The 17,022-nt window shown below is 33.6% G+C and overlaps 1 protein-coding gene across 3 annotated transcripts in view; it reads right to left on the bottom strand.

The window, feature by feature from the left end:
• LOC105485513 (cell adhesion molecule 2) overlaps nt 1-17,022 on the bottom strand; it is a 1,093,059-nt gene that overhangs the window by 950,152 nt on the left and 125,885 nt on the right. The window lies entirely within an intron of this gene.

The following is a 17,022-nucleotide window of genomic DNA, read 5'->3' on the forward strand; positions in this document are numbered from 1 at the left end:
TAACTCCACCAAATTACAGTGCTCATTAACCTGTAAATACAATTTTAGAAACACAATACTTCTAAGCTGTAGTCATGTACTTCTGAAAACAATTGAGAAGTTTTGAAAAGAGCATTTTGAATGAAATCGATTAGACAAATGAATTACCTACATTATTATCCAGTATGTTTGATGATTTTAGTAGGATAATGCACCTAAGGTGAAATATGTTCATGCATGATATTAAAATGTTAAGGAATCAAGAAATTTTAGGTATTTAGGATTGATACAACATACTACATTTTAAGAAATGTAAGTGATCTATTTTTTGTCTTTTTTTGAAGGTCTCTATACATTACAATAGATCATGAAAAGGCAATGTGATATTACAAAACAACTAGACACTAGCAACATAGAATAACATTCTATGCATAGCAATAGAAGGCTAACAGCATAAGATAGTATTTAACTAGTAGGTTGATTTGTTTTTTGTTTGTTTGCTTGTTTGTTTGTTTTTGAGATGAAGTCTTGCCCAGGCTGCAGTCCTGTGGTGCGATCTCGGCTCATTGCAACCTCCACCTCCTGGGTTCATGCAAGTCTCCTGCCCCAGCCTCCCAAGTAGCTGGGATTAGAGGTGCACACCACCACGCCCAGCTAATTTTTGTATTTTTAGTAGAGATGGGGTTTCACCATGCTGGCCAGGTGGTCTTGAACTCCTAACCTCGTGATTCGCCTGCCTCAGCCTCCCAAAGTGCTGGGATTACAGTCGTGAGCCACCACACCCAGCCTGCAGGTTGATTTGTATGACATCTTATTCTTTGAAGTTTTTCCTAATGTTCAGCAGTTAGAAGAATTGTACATGACAAAAGATTATCATAAAGTTATGTGATTTTTAAAAACCACTTTACACTGGATCTAATTTACATATGGCATCATTGAAAGTAATTTTTGAATTACATGCACTTAAAAATGCTGATTCTAAACATGCAGTTGATGAGGGTTTTTCAGTTTATCTTTATCTGTGATAATTCTTATTTATAAAATCCATGCAGCTTCAAGGACCCCATTCCAAAGTGTGTATGAGTCGCCTGTGTTTTGGCTTTTTTAGAATACAAAGTTACAAGCTACAAATGAAAATTCATTTTGACTTTCTGCTATGTTTTGATGCTTTAAATATATTTTCATAATACTTACAAAAATACTCCTATAAGTGAAAATTATGTGTAACCCAAGGAGATTTAATTTATCTGTCAACTTTCTAACCTACCACACTCAGAAAAAGTTAAATGCTAGTTTTGGTTGATGCTTTATTTTTAAATGCATTAGGATAGAAAAGGCATGTTTTGGAAAATGTTGAATATTGAGCAACAAGACATGAAGCAAATATGTTACGAGAAGATAATATATAGCCATAATAATCATTGCACGCTTGAAAGCATGCTCTGCTCTGTGTTACGTGGTAACCCATAACCGATGCTTATGAAGACAAGCAGAACTTAATTAGACATGTAGAACAAATGTGATTTTAAAATAGCAGCAAAAATCACTTTGGTAGTACAGTGATTCCAAAAGAACATTTAGATACTGAAGTAGAAAAGAAATACAAGAAATCCATGAAGCCATCACTGGAGAAGGTTTTAAATTAGTGGAACATTGTTTTACCTGGGAAAGAAAAATTTAGAGCAACAGGCACTGAAAGGGTAATAGTCACCAAAGTTCCTCAAGACTAGAGCAGGTTGCTTCAGACACCCTTTACAGCAGGAAATCAGAAAGTGCAGGACAACGAGGAAAAAAACAGTATGGAATAAATAAAATTCAATTATAAACTTTTAAATGGGTACATATGGTTTAATGTACACTCACTCTTGCTCTGCTCTCCTACTTCCCAGAAAAGGCTTAACACTAAACCTATGCTGTTATTTTAAAAGCTCCCATTCCATCACTAGCGTATAGCCATGCATGCAAAGCACTTGAGCACAAACGAATTACAAGAGGCCAGGTTCAGTGGCTCACGCCTGTAATCCCAGCACTTTGGGAGGCTGAGGTGGGCAGATCACCTGAGGTTGAGAGTTCGAGACCAGCCTGGCTAACATGGCGAAACCCCGTCTCTACTAAAAATACAAAAATTAGCCAGGGTTAATGGCACATGCCTGTAATCCCAGCTACTTGGGAGGCTGAGGCAGGAGAACTGCTTGAAACTGGGAGGTGGACGTTACAGGGAGCAGGGATCTTGCATGCTAGCCTGGGCAACAGAGTGAGACTCTGTCAAAAAAAAAAAAAAAAAAAGATATTTAATTCATGTTACACATCATCAAGTTTCTGCAACTAAGGGAGAGCTTATAAGTAAGTGTCTCTTATGTTTCGTTTTATTATATGACTCATATTATGCTTTCAGAGAAATATTCAGATGTAGGCATAGCAATCAAACCCTGATAGACTTTTCAATCATGTGCCATGTTATGCTATTGGACTTTGAGAAAATACCTTTTCTTTACACTTCCTTCTCCTCTCTGGGCATGTTGCAGGAACATCCCCTTCTAAATGTCGGGTGTCCTCTCCTTGGGGAAAAATGTATGATGTTGTCTTCACAGAACATAAATAGTTTGATATTCTATTTAATTTGGGGTGATTGTTTTGGTTTGCTTTTGGAGACTTCTAGCTCTGAAGGATAAAAATGGCATATACATTCTCTGTTCTATACCAGCAAAATTCCTTCTGAGTTTTATTTGTTCAATTACATATTGTATTACAGGTTCAACCAAACTCAGGAATATTTTAGGTAGGTGGGTTATAAGTATAAAAATGAAAAGTTTGCCAATAGTTGTGTGCCCAAGAAGGAAATCATGGGAAACAGTAATACGCAGTGTGTAGTAAACTGTGTCGAAATTACAGTTGATCCATGAACAACTCAGGTTTGAACTGCATGGATACACTTATACATGGATTTTTTTTTTCAACCAAACATGGATCAAAAATATAGTATTCGTGAGGTGCAGAGCAAGCACATGCACAGGGTAAATTTTCAGACACATGTGTTCCCCAGGACCGACTGTGAGACTTTAGTATGCACAGATTTGGGTATACGTGGGTGATCCTGTAACCAACGCCCCATATGTACTGAGGGATGAATATAGTTATTTGTAGCTTTACATTCCTTTAGCTTCATACCAGAATTTTTATAAGACTAGATGCCTTTCTTCTAAAAAATAAGGAGATAATAAATTACAGTGACTAATCTCCCCCTTACATCCAAATTCAGTCTATAATTGTTGGAAGGCAATTTTTGATATCATCTAATCCATTTAATTGATTTTGAAACTAAGGGTCAAAAAAGCAAGGTGACTTGTGCAAGGTTATACAATTTGGTAAGTGGTAAATTAAAGACAGAAAGTTAAGATTTCTTAACTTTTGCAATTTTTTTTCCTTCTTACATTTAACTACTGTTTAAACTGTATACCTTTTGGTTTAGGGTAAAATTCTAGATTAAAAAATACTTCTTTTTTTTTTTTTTCTACGATAATGTCCAGAATAAATAAGAATAAAGAATCTGGGAATTCAGTCAGTAATTTTCTTGCAGCAAGCAATAGATTGCACTTTCTCTTCTTCCTATGCCAGAATGCACTACAGATGCTTCTATCACATAGACAAAGACTAATGCCAATCACATGGTTGCTGGAACATATTCTGCCATATCAATTCTTATAGCCTAGGAACCAGCCTCATTTCCTGTGGCACAAATTCATTCTCCAATTATTTACAATTCAATTTTCCCCAATTTATGTCTGCAAAAAGAGTTTACTCCACATTCCTCAGGTACAATGTATATTCCACTAAATCGGAAGTTTTGTGAATGAAGCTTTAAACAAGCACACCACCTGATTCTGATAGAAAATAAAACTTGAGGACTACTATCTAGGGGCTTATGTGAATGATAAGGAAAAGTCAACATGAATGAAAATGATAAGGAAAAAGTCAACGTGAATGAAAGAACCACAGGAAAAGACCACTCAACTTTAAGATTATTTTGCTCATTGAATTATCAGTCTGCTAGGGCAGATAATGAAGAGATCACGCGTGTGAGGGAGGGATCATTATTATGAGAAAAATTTGCCAATTACAGTTGTATGTCCAATCAAAGGAATATATACTAAAAACTCTTTAAAATCCAACCGAGACTATACAAAGATACTGGCACATTATTAGCATTTCCAACATCTTTCCTATCATTCTAAATACAAAAGGTAAAACTAATAGCAGAAAAAATAACTTGACAGTCCAAATTCTCTGAAGATTAAACAAAAGCAATTAAGAAAATTTGAAATGAATATAAAGTAAACATTAATTATAGAGCAGAGTCATGAATTAGTAAACTTTATATATTGCTGTAGAATGGGTACATTTTAAGGAAGAACAAATTCACTGAATGTTTAGAGATTTCTATCAACCCATTTACCTCAGCCTGGGAATTCTTCAGCTCTATAGTTGGCAGAAATGTTATGCTGTTCCAGAGTAATAAGTTTATACAATTACTTTTCAAAAACAAAGCAAAATTTAACTCACTGTGCTAATACTTTTATAGATATATGAATATTCTGATTTGTTAATTATAGATAAATTAACTTTCAACACAAACTTATAAATCAAATACTTATTTACCTGATATTCTAGAATAAATATCTAGACATATTTAATAAGGTCTATTTTCTTATAGAAGAAATTTAATTAGACAGACATCAAACAAGTCACACTGACTTCTGTAGAATGGGTAAATTTCAAGGAAGAACAAATTCAATGAAATGTTTAGAGACTTCTATCAACCCATTTACCTCAACCTGGGAATTCTTCACCTCTACATTTGGCAGAAATGTTATGCCGTTCTAGTGTAATAAGTGTATAAAATTACTTTTCAAAAACAAAACAAAATTTAACTCGCTGTACTAATACTTTTTAGATATATGAATATTCTGATATGTTAAATATAGATAAAGTAACTTCAAACCCGAACTTATAAATTAATTACTTATTTACCTGGCATTCTAGAATGAATATCTAGACATATTTAATACGATCTATTTTCTTATAGAATAAATCGAATTAGACAGACATCGAACAAGTCACATTGACTTCTCCCCGGTAGGATTTTTACTATCTTAATGGCAGCATAGAATTTATGACTCAAGAAACCCTAGAGACTTGGAGCTTGGGAGTCCTTCAGCAAGTATCCATCTCAACTGCACAACATACCACCAGTAGAGTAAGTAAGGCTGAGACTTTAAATGACTGTTGTGCAATGTCGTCACTGGGCCTGTGAGCTCATGTCCACCACTTGCCTCACTTGCCTCTCAGACCAGGGCTTCCCAAATGTGCTCAAGAAAATTTGTATAGAAAAAAAATTTAGAGATGTGTTCACTGGTGGAGTAATTTTGGAAAACTAAATAAAATCAATTTGACCATATTTCTCTAGTAGGAATTTTCAAACAAAATTTGTGAGCCAAAGAAGCCTTAGGTTATTAGCTGTACACAAATATGCATTTAAGGAAAATATCTTTTTATGATTTTGTTTTTTCTAGGTATATCATAAGTTCCTTTTAAGTGAGTACTATTCATCCCCCCCAATACCTAGTAATGTGTCTCATAAGTATTTGTTTAAGGATCAGTAATATAGTATTAAGCACATAACTAATTATACAAATAAGCCAGAGGTCTAGATGTTTAAAAAGTGAAACAATAAGAGAATATTTCATAGTTTATTTCTGAGCCTACTGCACAAGTAACATGACCCATCTGAGTCAGCCTAGAAATGTGACTGCCTAGCTCTGAATAATTGGACCACCTCATGAGATACATACTTGAGAAGTCCTACTTTAGACCATTTTCTCTCAATCTCCTAGAGTCCCATTAATTGCTTGTCTAATGACTGCAGAGGCAAAATTTTGATGTGTATGCACATCTCTAGATTTTACAAGAACATAAAGGAGGGAAATTCCATCTTTCCAGTCTTTCTACTTATAAATGAAAACGTTTGAAAAATTACTTTGAAAACCACATGTAATTTGTAAAGGTATTGATAGACATCCATTGGGTATGAGTTTCCATATTCTATAAATAATTTATTGAGAAAAGAAAAATATGTTTCAACCAAGTTCAAAGAAAGTACTGTCAAGAGATTGTTGTTCAGTAAGTCAAGAATTCATATATATGATCCTTTAGGAGACTGGCACATATTAATGCTTAATTTATGTTGGAAGCTAATATCTGATTTTAAAAACATTCTCACATGAACACTGGCTTCTTATTTAAAAAAAAAATAGTGAAGAGGCAGCTATTCTGGATAGTACATTTGATAAAGTAGTTAATATGGCTTTCTGACCTTGTACCACTAGGAATAGCGTTATCATTTAAATGTATCTTTGAGTAAAAGTATGTACTTCGTACAAAGTTGTTATAATTCCCAAAAAGAAAAGTCAGTGATCGCATGCAAAGCATGAGTTTCATAATGAAGCTATTGACCAATATTTGAATGATGTATCCTTGTTTAATATTTTTCCAGTTTATATTGAAAGTTATCATCATTTTGAAGAAAACTCAGTAGAATTATCAACCCATAATCAGGAAGAAAAATGTCCTTTAAGGTGTTTATTTTTCTTTTACATTTCCCCTGCAATAAAACACAGCAACTTTGCTCTTTACCACCTCTTACTTCTGCTTTATACATGCAGTTATGTGGTGATGTGTATTTATATATCTGCATACATGTATGTAAGTAAATAGACATTTATAAAATGGTTGGTCAGCAGAAAGGAAATAAATTTAATATCATGAAAAGACAATATTACTAACTGAACACAGGCCTTAACTCATTGTTTTGACCTCATTAAAAATTAGTTATTAGGTAATTATTATACAGGTATGATGGTAGCATAAATCCCTAGGAGGAATTTATTTATAAAAGAGTTTTCAAATACATATACATGTTTGTTTGCTACCTACTGTAACTGAGAGAGAAAATACAAACATATTCTAGTCTTTTCACAGTTCTACATTGTATTGGCTCAGTTGAGAAGTGTGAGTAAATGTAGGACTCTGCTTTAACAAACTTGGCAGACATCAAATTTGCCTCATTATATTTCAATTTCATTTTAAATGGAAACCTATTACACTAGTGTACAAATGGGGATATCACTTACAGATTCATCTCAAGAACTGCCCTAGAAGCACCTCTCCTCTCACGGAACTTTGCTAATTACCTCACCTTCAATCTTTACCTGTCAGCCATCCCACAGGAAAGGACTCCTTCCCATCCTCCCCCAATCATCAACTCCTCTCCCAGACACAGCACACTTATCCTCCCCAAGGAAAACGACTTTCTGGAAAACCTGCCAAAAATCTTAAAATACTAACACTTTCCCTCTCTTAGAGTACAGTGGATGTAGGACTTAATGTAGATATTTGATATGAAGGATAGTTTATTTAATAGAATTTGTAATAGCCATAAGGGCAATACTTTGGGCTAGTGCTTGGAAACATTTTTTATAGAAATAGAAAAATATTTTCTAAATTTGATTATTTGATTTTCTCTTAATCACAAATCTCATATAAATTTATAATGAAATCATCATAAAATTTAACAGTCCATGTGAAAATATATTTGTGTGTAAGGATGTATCTTTTTTGAAAATATATTTGCTTGTAAGGATGTATCTTTTTTTTTTTTTTTTTTTTTTTTTTTTTTTGAGATGTAGTGGTGTGATCTCGGCTCACTGCAACCTCCGCCTCCCGTGTTCCAGCGATTCTGATTCTCCTGCCTCAGCCTCCCGAGTAGCTGGGACTACAGGCGTGCACCACCCCGCCCAGCTAATTTTTGTATTTTTAGTAGAGGTGGCGTTTCACTGTGTTGGCCAGGATGGTCTTGATCTCTCGATCTCTTGTCATCTGCCCACCTCGGCCTCCCAAAGTGCTGGGATTACAGGCATGAGCCACCACACCCGGCCAAGAATTGACAAGAATCTTAATCTGGTCAACTGGCTTATTATGAAAGAATAAAATTATATTTTGTGTCAGCACCAGTGACATAGTTAGTTCCAACGGTAAAAGTACAGTGCGATGACTTATATGATAGGAATGCTGGACCTGTGAATTTTGTCTGAGGACATCTGTACATGCAGCAAATTTCAAATTGATAGAATCAGTAGATGTTAGGGAAAGAAAGGGGAAGAATATTACAGAAAGTAGAAAAGTTTATGCAAAGTGCTGGTATAACAAAAGGCATGTTATTCACGCAAAACAGGACAATAAAACCTGACAAACTGTCGATTTCAATGAGAATGACAAAGGTAAATTCAAAGCTGTAAGGAAACATCAGAATATGTACCTTGTGGTAAAGTCTGCATTGCTTTCAAAGGCAAAAGGAAACCACGGGAGAGTTTTGAACCATAGAGTGACTTAAACAATACTGTAGCTATGTGTAGAATGAATTTGAGGTGGTGGTGGTGGAAGAGAAACGATTTGGAATTAAGGGAATCAGACTATTGGAATAATCTGTGCAAGAGGTGAGCGAGGTCTTGTTTAGGATAAAAAAAGGAAGCTGAGCCACAAGATTAAAATGCCAAACTGATGAGGCTAAACTGATGTGCAATCTAAAGCTGTCTGTAGCCATCTGCATATCTAAAGCAATGATTCTTACATTCTTTCATCCATATTTATTAGACACCTGCCAGATGAGCTACTCCCATGGATCAGGAGCAGTGCTGGATGCTGAGGATGAGGTTGTGAACATGATATAGATCTTTCTCTAAAAGAGGTTGTTTCTTCTCTGGCCACAATTTGTGTTCTACATCAGTTCATCCTAAATTTGATTATGACTTAAATTTTATGTATACATTTCCAGTAAATTATATAAGTCTGCTATTCTTCTTACACAGAAGAGGAAATAAAATCTGCTTTCTGAAAATGTGTTGTGGATAAATGTATCTTTCATCAGTTTTATATAAGGACTTACATAAACTTAGGAAGGTTTTCCTGTAGTAGTATGTCTCTGCAACTTCCATCTATCAACAAAATTCAAAAATGGCTTCCAGCACAGGGTGCATTATTTGTATTATTTAGTGGTGGCTTCTTTATCAAGCTTTATAGAGCTACCAACAAAAGAACAAAAGTACTTACATCTAATAAGTATTAAAGAAAATTAAAGCAAAAACAATTTATTTTAAATGTTGAAGTGCTAAATGTAATTAAAATCAGGCCAGAGTTTGAGTATCTAGTTACATATACAACCATTTATTCAATTGCTACAACTTTTCTAGAATGAAGTGACACATTAATTATTGGAATTTGATGTTTAAATGTTTTCTCATACTTATTATATGTAACTCAGTTGCTGCAGTAAGCACTATAGCCATATTTTATTAGCTAAAAATTTTAGAAATGGGTTACTATGCTTTGTACAAGACAGAGACATACTGAAAGGGGACATTTCAAATTGTACATGTGAACAATTTTCAATTGTTTATTATATATTTCTAAAACAAATAGTTTCATTTTTAAGTTTTCAGCAGATATTTCTCAATTTAAATCTAAAAAATGTTTTTTTAAATATTTAAGAGACTTAGTTCAGCTCAGTTTTAGTAAGTTTATTTTCAGTATATACATATGAAAGCAATTTAGAGTTGATATTTTAAAAGCGTATGGAATTCAAAATTCTATTTTATTTTCAGTATCTTCAGATTATAGAAAACTATTTTTATCTTCATAATGTATTATTTAGTGGTGGCTTCTATATCAACCTTTATAGAGCTACCAACAAAAGAACAAAAGTACTTACATCTAATAAGTATTAAAGAAAATTAAAGCAAAAACAATTTATTTTAAATGTTGAAGTGCTAAATGTAATTAAAATCAGGCCAGAGTTTGAGTATCTAGTTACATATACAACCTACATATTTGAAATATTTTTACACTATATCTTACCTATGAATTATAAGTATTATACTTCATATGTTTAATATATAGTAAAACATATTTTTGTTTTATACATAAGATGTAATCCAAAGTACAGCTATGTTTGCTATAAAGCTATAGGGTTTCTTTACAGATTATGCATAACTAGATCATTTAGCTACCACTGAAGATCATTCCAGATTTGTATATGCAGGATGTTTGTCCTTAAACATTCATAGTGCCATTCTCACTTTTCAAGTCATTGAAATTTTGACTATTTTTCATGTCCCAGTATTTCCCCAGTAACAAATCCTACCTCTCTACCACTAACAGCTGTAAACTGATGTTTTCAAGCTTAATATGTGTAAGAAGAGCCAATAGATTTAATCGGAGTTCAGGTTTTATTAGGTCTGTATTATATCTCTGCAATCTGCATTTTATCAAGAACCCTAGGTTAACTGGCTGCTAGTGATGTTCGCTTACATTTGAGAAACACTGGCCCCACCATGCTGTAAGTCTAGAGCAGTGGTCCCCAACCTTTTTGACACGAGGAACCAGTTTCGTGGAAGACAACTTTTCCACAGATGGAATGGGGTTGGGTGAGGATGGTTTTGGGATGAAAGTGTTCCACCTCAGATCATCAGACATTAGTGAGATTCTCCTAAGGAGTGGACAACCTAGATCTCTCGCATGTGCAGTTCACAGTAGGGTTTGTGCTTCTGTGAGAATCTAATGCCACTGCTAATCTGATAGCAGGTGGAGCTCAGGCGGTCATGCTCACTGGCCTGCCGCTCACCTCCTATGTGCAGCCAGTTCCTAACGGGCCACTGACCAGTAAGGTCCACATTGGTCTAGAGCACTCTCAGATCAAATGTTAGCAGTTCTTTGGTTGGAGAGCACAGAAATTGCTAGTGTTGAAGACAGATGTTAGACAAATCAAACACGCTCATTGGCTAAGAAAAATTATTTTGTATCTATTCTGTTATCAGTGCACAGAAAAATCTGTTCATTTATGACCTTAAAATTTACTAATAAAGCAAAAATGAAAACAAGACACAAAAAAGTATTTTTCCATGAACTTACATCTGTAAATGGTCATTGTTAATGTCAATACTTACCTGCAATCATATTAGACAGTATACATATAACTAAATTGAGAAACAGGTTTGAAAAATATACTAACATAATGTGGGCATCTCCCATTTGCTCACATAAAATGAACATATCCATTGTAACTATTTTTAATATCAATATAGATTATTTGGCAGAATAAAAAGTAAAACTTAGAAAGTTTTCAAATCAAATAAAATACAACTTTTATATAAACTCATATGTTCAAACTATGCCATCTATTTTGTATATAAATGTACTGGATATAAATTCCCTTCTGATTCCATTTAAACATAATTTCAATATTATGTCTGGAAAAAAAATTTGAGATTAACTAAAAGAAGGTTAAAATGTTAACATCTAGAAATGCTGAATAATTTCACAGCACAAACAACAGCAACAAGGAAATCCAGAGAAACTTTCAGTCCCCACCAGTAGAAATGTGGTAGGAAAGAGAAATTCAATTTGTTTGGCACATCAACACTTCAATGCAGAAAAAGGAACAATTTTCAGTATATGAAGATAAACATAGTACAAATAGAAAAGAACTGTGGGCAAGAACAACTCATGCTGTCCTATTTCACTCTGTTTTTTTGGGGGGGATTAAAAATTCAAACCCAAAGCTTGTTTTTCATACGGAAAGTCTGGAAGCCTAAAAGTAAATAGATGTACTCTAATTAAGACAAAAAATGTTCCAGTTAAAGGTTGGAAATACTTTTCAATCCTTAGACCTGAAATATTATTTTCTAATAATTGAAATGGAAATCTCTCTGACCAGGTCTAATCTTCTAATATAAATTTAATTACATTTATTGAAAATCATTTATGTGAGTCAAAAGTTCAGTTGATACTGAGCTTTTGGACTAAACTGCTGAACTTGGACACAATCTGGTGGAAAACAGGCACTGAGGAAAGAATTTAAATGACTTGGATGTGGGGAATGAGGCATTGTACCAAGTTTAAAATACTCAAATTACTTCATTGTAGTTATGTTGCAAAATATTCAAAACAGAAAAATGGGGCAATTTTCCAGGGAATCAAGACTGGTCTTGAATTTCTGGAGAAGTGAATTTAATGCCAAAATTTTTCTGAAAGTTGTTTTTTAAAAAAAATTTAAAATGCTTGAAGAACATTTCAAACATTTTCAAATTCCAAAACTCTGCATCGTCAGACTTCCTCAGAATATAGAAAACTACCACAAGATTAATAGATCACATTAGGTAGAAGACTCTAAATATTGCTGAATAAATTTTCAATTAATAATTACTTAATATAATTATACAAAAATATTCAGCTTGAAGACTAATGTTTCAAATTATCTAGAGTTCCATATTATGAATTACCGTTTAAAGTCAACAACAAATTCCCACGTTATCACGTGTTTCCCCAGGTGTCTTATATACTTCCCGTGCCTACTAAATACATCTGATAATGATGACTCTGGGATTAAAATGCCATGAAAGCACACATTTAAGGTCAGCTGAGAGTACCAATTTAATACTTCTTAATCATGAAATTGTCAATGGAGAGAATTGCTATCTGTCATTTATATCTCTTAATAGACAAATAAAAGTAGTGTGATGCAGTAATATCTTTCTTTCTAAAGACAGTTTTATGTCAAATCAGTGTGTCTAAGTTTTGTTTAATAATTTATAATAGGCCCTCTTAAGGTAATTTGATTATGACAATGTAAACCTTAGCTATAATCTCAAAACTCCTTACTTTTTCTATTTCTGCTTGTTTGATACACATAAAGACTTGCTTGCAGTTTTTTTCAGAGGCCTATTTCCTAGTTAGAACCAGTTATTCTGCTCTTACTCTCTTGATTCTTAGGACATTACCTTATGTGCCAGAAAAATAAAAGGTGGTTTCAGACAAACTTCATTAATAGTGTCCCAAAAGGTAGTTTTTTCAGGGTTTTAAAGGAGTTGCATACTTTTAAGTTTTGCTTATTAAAAATACTATGTTTAACAGTTTATCACACCAAAATGCAATGGATGTTTACAGAGTTTCGAAATTTGTACAGTTGCTGCTCTAAAGGATCATACAATAAAAGGTTTCCAAAGGTGTTCAATTCCTGAGATACATGTGCCCCAGCTGGTTTTAGGACTTGAGCTATTACTTTTTGTATAAGGAAAGCGGCAGGAACCAATATGAATTCAGTGCTTGGGCCAGCAAGCAGAATTAATCAAATCAAAGAAGTATATAGAATCTATAGACAAAGCTGTCAGAATGGAATACTAGGAAGCAAGACCTTCATTCAGGATTAGACAGAAAATCCTGTTTCATCTATTCAGTCCTCAGGCTTCTGTTTTATTATGAAATAATCATCCTTGAACAAACAAATATTTACTGAACACCATGGTATGCAGTGAAGATGTAAAAAGGACTGAGACACTGTTTCTGCAGTGAAACAGGAATTAACAGTAAATAAAATAATAGAATAAGGGCTGTAGCAGAAATATGTCAAAACTGGTAAGGAAACTGGAAAAAACTGGGGCACTCTGCTGTTATTTGTGGTTGAACTTCCTTTAGGATGTGTAAGAATATATGAGGAGGTAAGGTTATGCAGACAGAATTTTCACTTTAAAAATGATGAATGGCTTTATTATCAACATGTGTGCATTCAATAAATGGTCACAAAAATATGGGAAAACTTTCAAATACCATAATAGATACAAAGCTCATGCATCAAAAATACATTACAAATTAATTAGCTATGGATAAGAGTAACATGTTGAAGATGAACACTACTTTTTAATTTTGCTATTTCTCAAAAACCTTCTTTGCAGTAAAAATCCAAAATAACCTGAATTTGGGCAAAAGAAAAAAAACTACCATTACAACTCCATAATTTATATGGAAGGGTAATCCTGGAAGATTAACAGGTAAAACACATAATGCTCACTGAACGTTTTTAATTCGAAAAGGAATAATTTTATTTGCTTGCAAAGATATGAGCAGGATAACTTATGATATGTCTGTTAAGTAAGATTGCTTACATGATGCCAAATATATCCAGATGAAAAGATAAAGAGCCTAAAATAAATCAGACAATTGTTTCCATCCTATACCCATTCTATAAATATCTAGGAACATGTGGATGCGCGGCATTATGTAGCTAAAACCCTTGAGACAGTCAGTAAACTACTCACTGACCTTTCTGTTAACCGAGATTCATGGATGCAAGGATCATCTCTTAGATCTTACAAAAGGGATTACCTTTTTCTGCTGTCACCAGAAGTTTTTGACCTTTCTGCTTCTTCCCTCAAGAAACTGCTCTAGAATTCCAATTTTATATTTATGTTTTAAGTGTACAAGCCAAAAACTCTTCTTTTTTCTTTAACTGAAGCATCATCCATTTCCTGGTTCCCAATAAGTTTGCACTCTTGCGATTCTCAGAAGACTGTACAAACATTTACAATGTCCTCAAGTACAGACAAAATATTGCTATGAAAGCAGATGTCTACACCATATATAAAGCGCTAATAAATATCTGAACGTGGACATGCTGTGATCAATAAAACGTTGTTAACAAAGTTTACTCTGGATGGGTGTGGTGGCTCACACCTGTAATCCCAGAATTGTGGGAGGCCGAGGCAGGCAGATCATTTAAGCTCAGAAGTTTGAGACCAGCTTGGCCAACACGGTGAAACCATTTATACTAAAAATACAAAAATTAGCCAGGCACAGTGGTGCACGCCTGTAATCCCAGCTACTTGGTGGCTGAGGCAGGAGAATCGCTTGAACCCTGGATGTGGAGGCTGCTGTGAGCCAAGATCACACCACAGCACTCCAGCCTGGGCAACAAAGCGAGGCTCCATCACAAGAAAACAAAAAAAGAAAAAGAAAATAAAGTTTATTATTTCATGTTTTGATATTTCATTAGAAGAAGTAAAGGTATATTTTATTTAAAAATAAACACCATCTAGTATACTACACTAGAAAGCAAATGCCTAGTCCTCTTTCCCAACTATGGAAAGACTGAAGTGGGAGACAGGGAGAGGCATGGAATTCATTCTATCAGCGTATTTGCTGGCTTTCTTTTAGACTTCTGACTAAAGTCTGTATTGAAATACAGAGTGCATTTTCCCTACTGGAAAAAATAATATACATAAAAAATTTAGTGTACTCTTATTTCTGTATGAGCTACTTCTGAGATAGAAGGTTTATTCTTGAGAATTTTTAGTAGCAGTATCTTAGCACCACATCTTAATATTTTTTCCTAGTTAGTACTGTGTTGGTATTTTTATTACTTTAAAACTTCCGCTAAAATCTGATTATAGACAGCAGAGCCTTCTTAAATATTCTATGTGGAAATAAAAAAAAAGTTTTTGTCCTAAATATCTTTGTAATTTTTCAAAAAATGAAATCCAAGTCTAGACTATTCACATTATGACGACGTGCAGTTTTAACTCTTGTTTCCAATCACCATGCTCACCCTGACGCCCTACCCATGAAAAATTGTACTTTAAATGCTCCCAGGTGATTCCAATGTGCTGCTTATAGGCATACTGGAACCAAAAAAAAAAAAGCAAGGCATAAGAGAGGATTAGAATGATATAGTTTGGGGAATTATTTGATGGTTCATTGAACATGGATGGGGTCAACTTTTTATATATGTTGCCTTTGCTTTGTTTAGTTTGTGTTTAAAGACGATCACACATGGATATGAAGAATTCTGGAAGGTAAAAGGCAGGATGAAATTACTACTGGGGGAAAAGAAATACAGACTTGTAAAGAAAAACTAACTAAGAAGTAATAAGCAGCAAAGTAGCATGTCTTCTTTTCTAATAGTAATTTTCTCCAAAAAGTCTTTAAAAGATTTTAAGAATAAACCAACAGAGATCGACTGAAGCGTCCATCAATGATGAATGAATAAAGAAAATACGTTGTGTATACAAACATGCATACACACATATTTATATGTAATACATATACTATATATAATTAAATACTCTTGAGCCTTTAAAAAAGAAAAAAATACTGTCGTTTGCAACAACTATGAACCTAGAGGATGTTATGCTAAGTGAAACAAGCTGGCACCAAAAGACAAATACTGCCTGATCTCGCTTACATGTGGAATCTGAAAGAGTCCAACTCAATAGAAGCAGAAAGCAAATAGAGGTTACCGGGAGCTAGGAGATAGAAGTAATTGGAAAGATGTTGGTAAAAGCTTCCAAAGTTTCAGTTAGGCTGAAAAAGTTCTGGAAATCTATTATACAGCTTGGTGACTACAGTTGATGGTATAATACATACCTGGAAATTGCCAAGAGAGTAGAACTTAAATATTCTCAGCATTAAAAAAAATAAGTATGTGAGGTGATGAATATATTACTTAGCTTGATTTAATAATTTCTCGATGTATACATATATCAAAACATTATGCTGTTTAACGTAACTATATATAATTTCTATCGATTAAACTTAATAACCTAAAAATACATGCTTAAAAAGCTGAAAATAATTTCAAAGGTCTCTCATCATTAAGAATTTATAAAATAAACAGAATTATACTAAAGAAAAGGAAAAATCAAGAGCAATCTAATATTGAAAGTTATACCTAAAATACATTATTGATTAATCCATTTGTTGAAACAAAGCTATCTAATAAAATATAATTTAAGTCATAAATGCTAGTCACACATATAATTTTAATTTTTTTTAGTAGCCATATTCTAAACATTAAAAAGAATCAGGTGAATTTAAGTAATGTATTTTATTTAACCCAGCCTATGAAAACATTATCATTTCACCATGTCATTAATGTAAGAGTTATGAATGACATATTTTACATTCTTTGTTTCCTATTAAGTCTTCACAATCTCAATTTGGATTAGCCAAACCTGTATCACTCACGTGGCTAGTGGCTACTCTATATTGGAGAACACAGGTTTACTATATTCCTATACTGAAGTTATTTTGCTCTTTTCTCAACCAACTGTTCAAGGTGATAATTGGATCTGAAAGACCCTAAAAGTAGGTGGCATTCATATG

Source organism: Macaca nemestrina, chromosome 2, assembly GCF_043159975.1.
Source record: "Macaca nemestrina isolate mMacNem1 chromosome 2, mMacNem.hap1, whole genome shotgun sequence".
Lineage (NCBI taxonomy): Eukaryota > Metazoa > Chordata > Mammalia > Primates > Cercopithecidae > Macaca > Macaca nemestrina.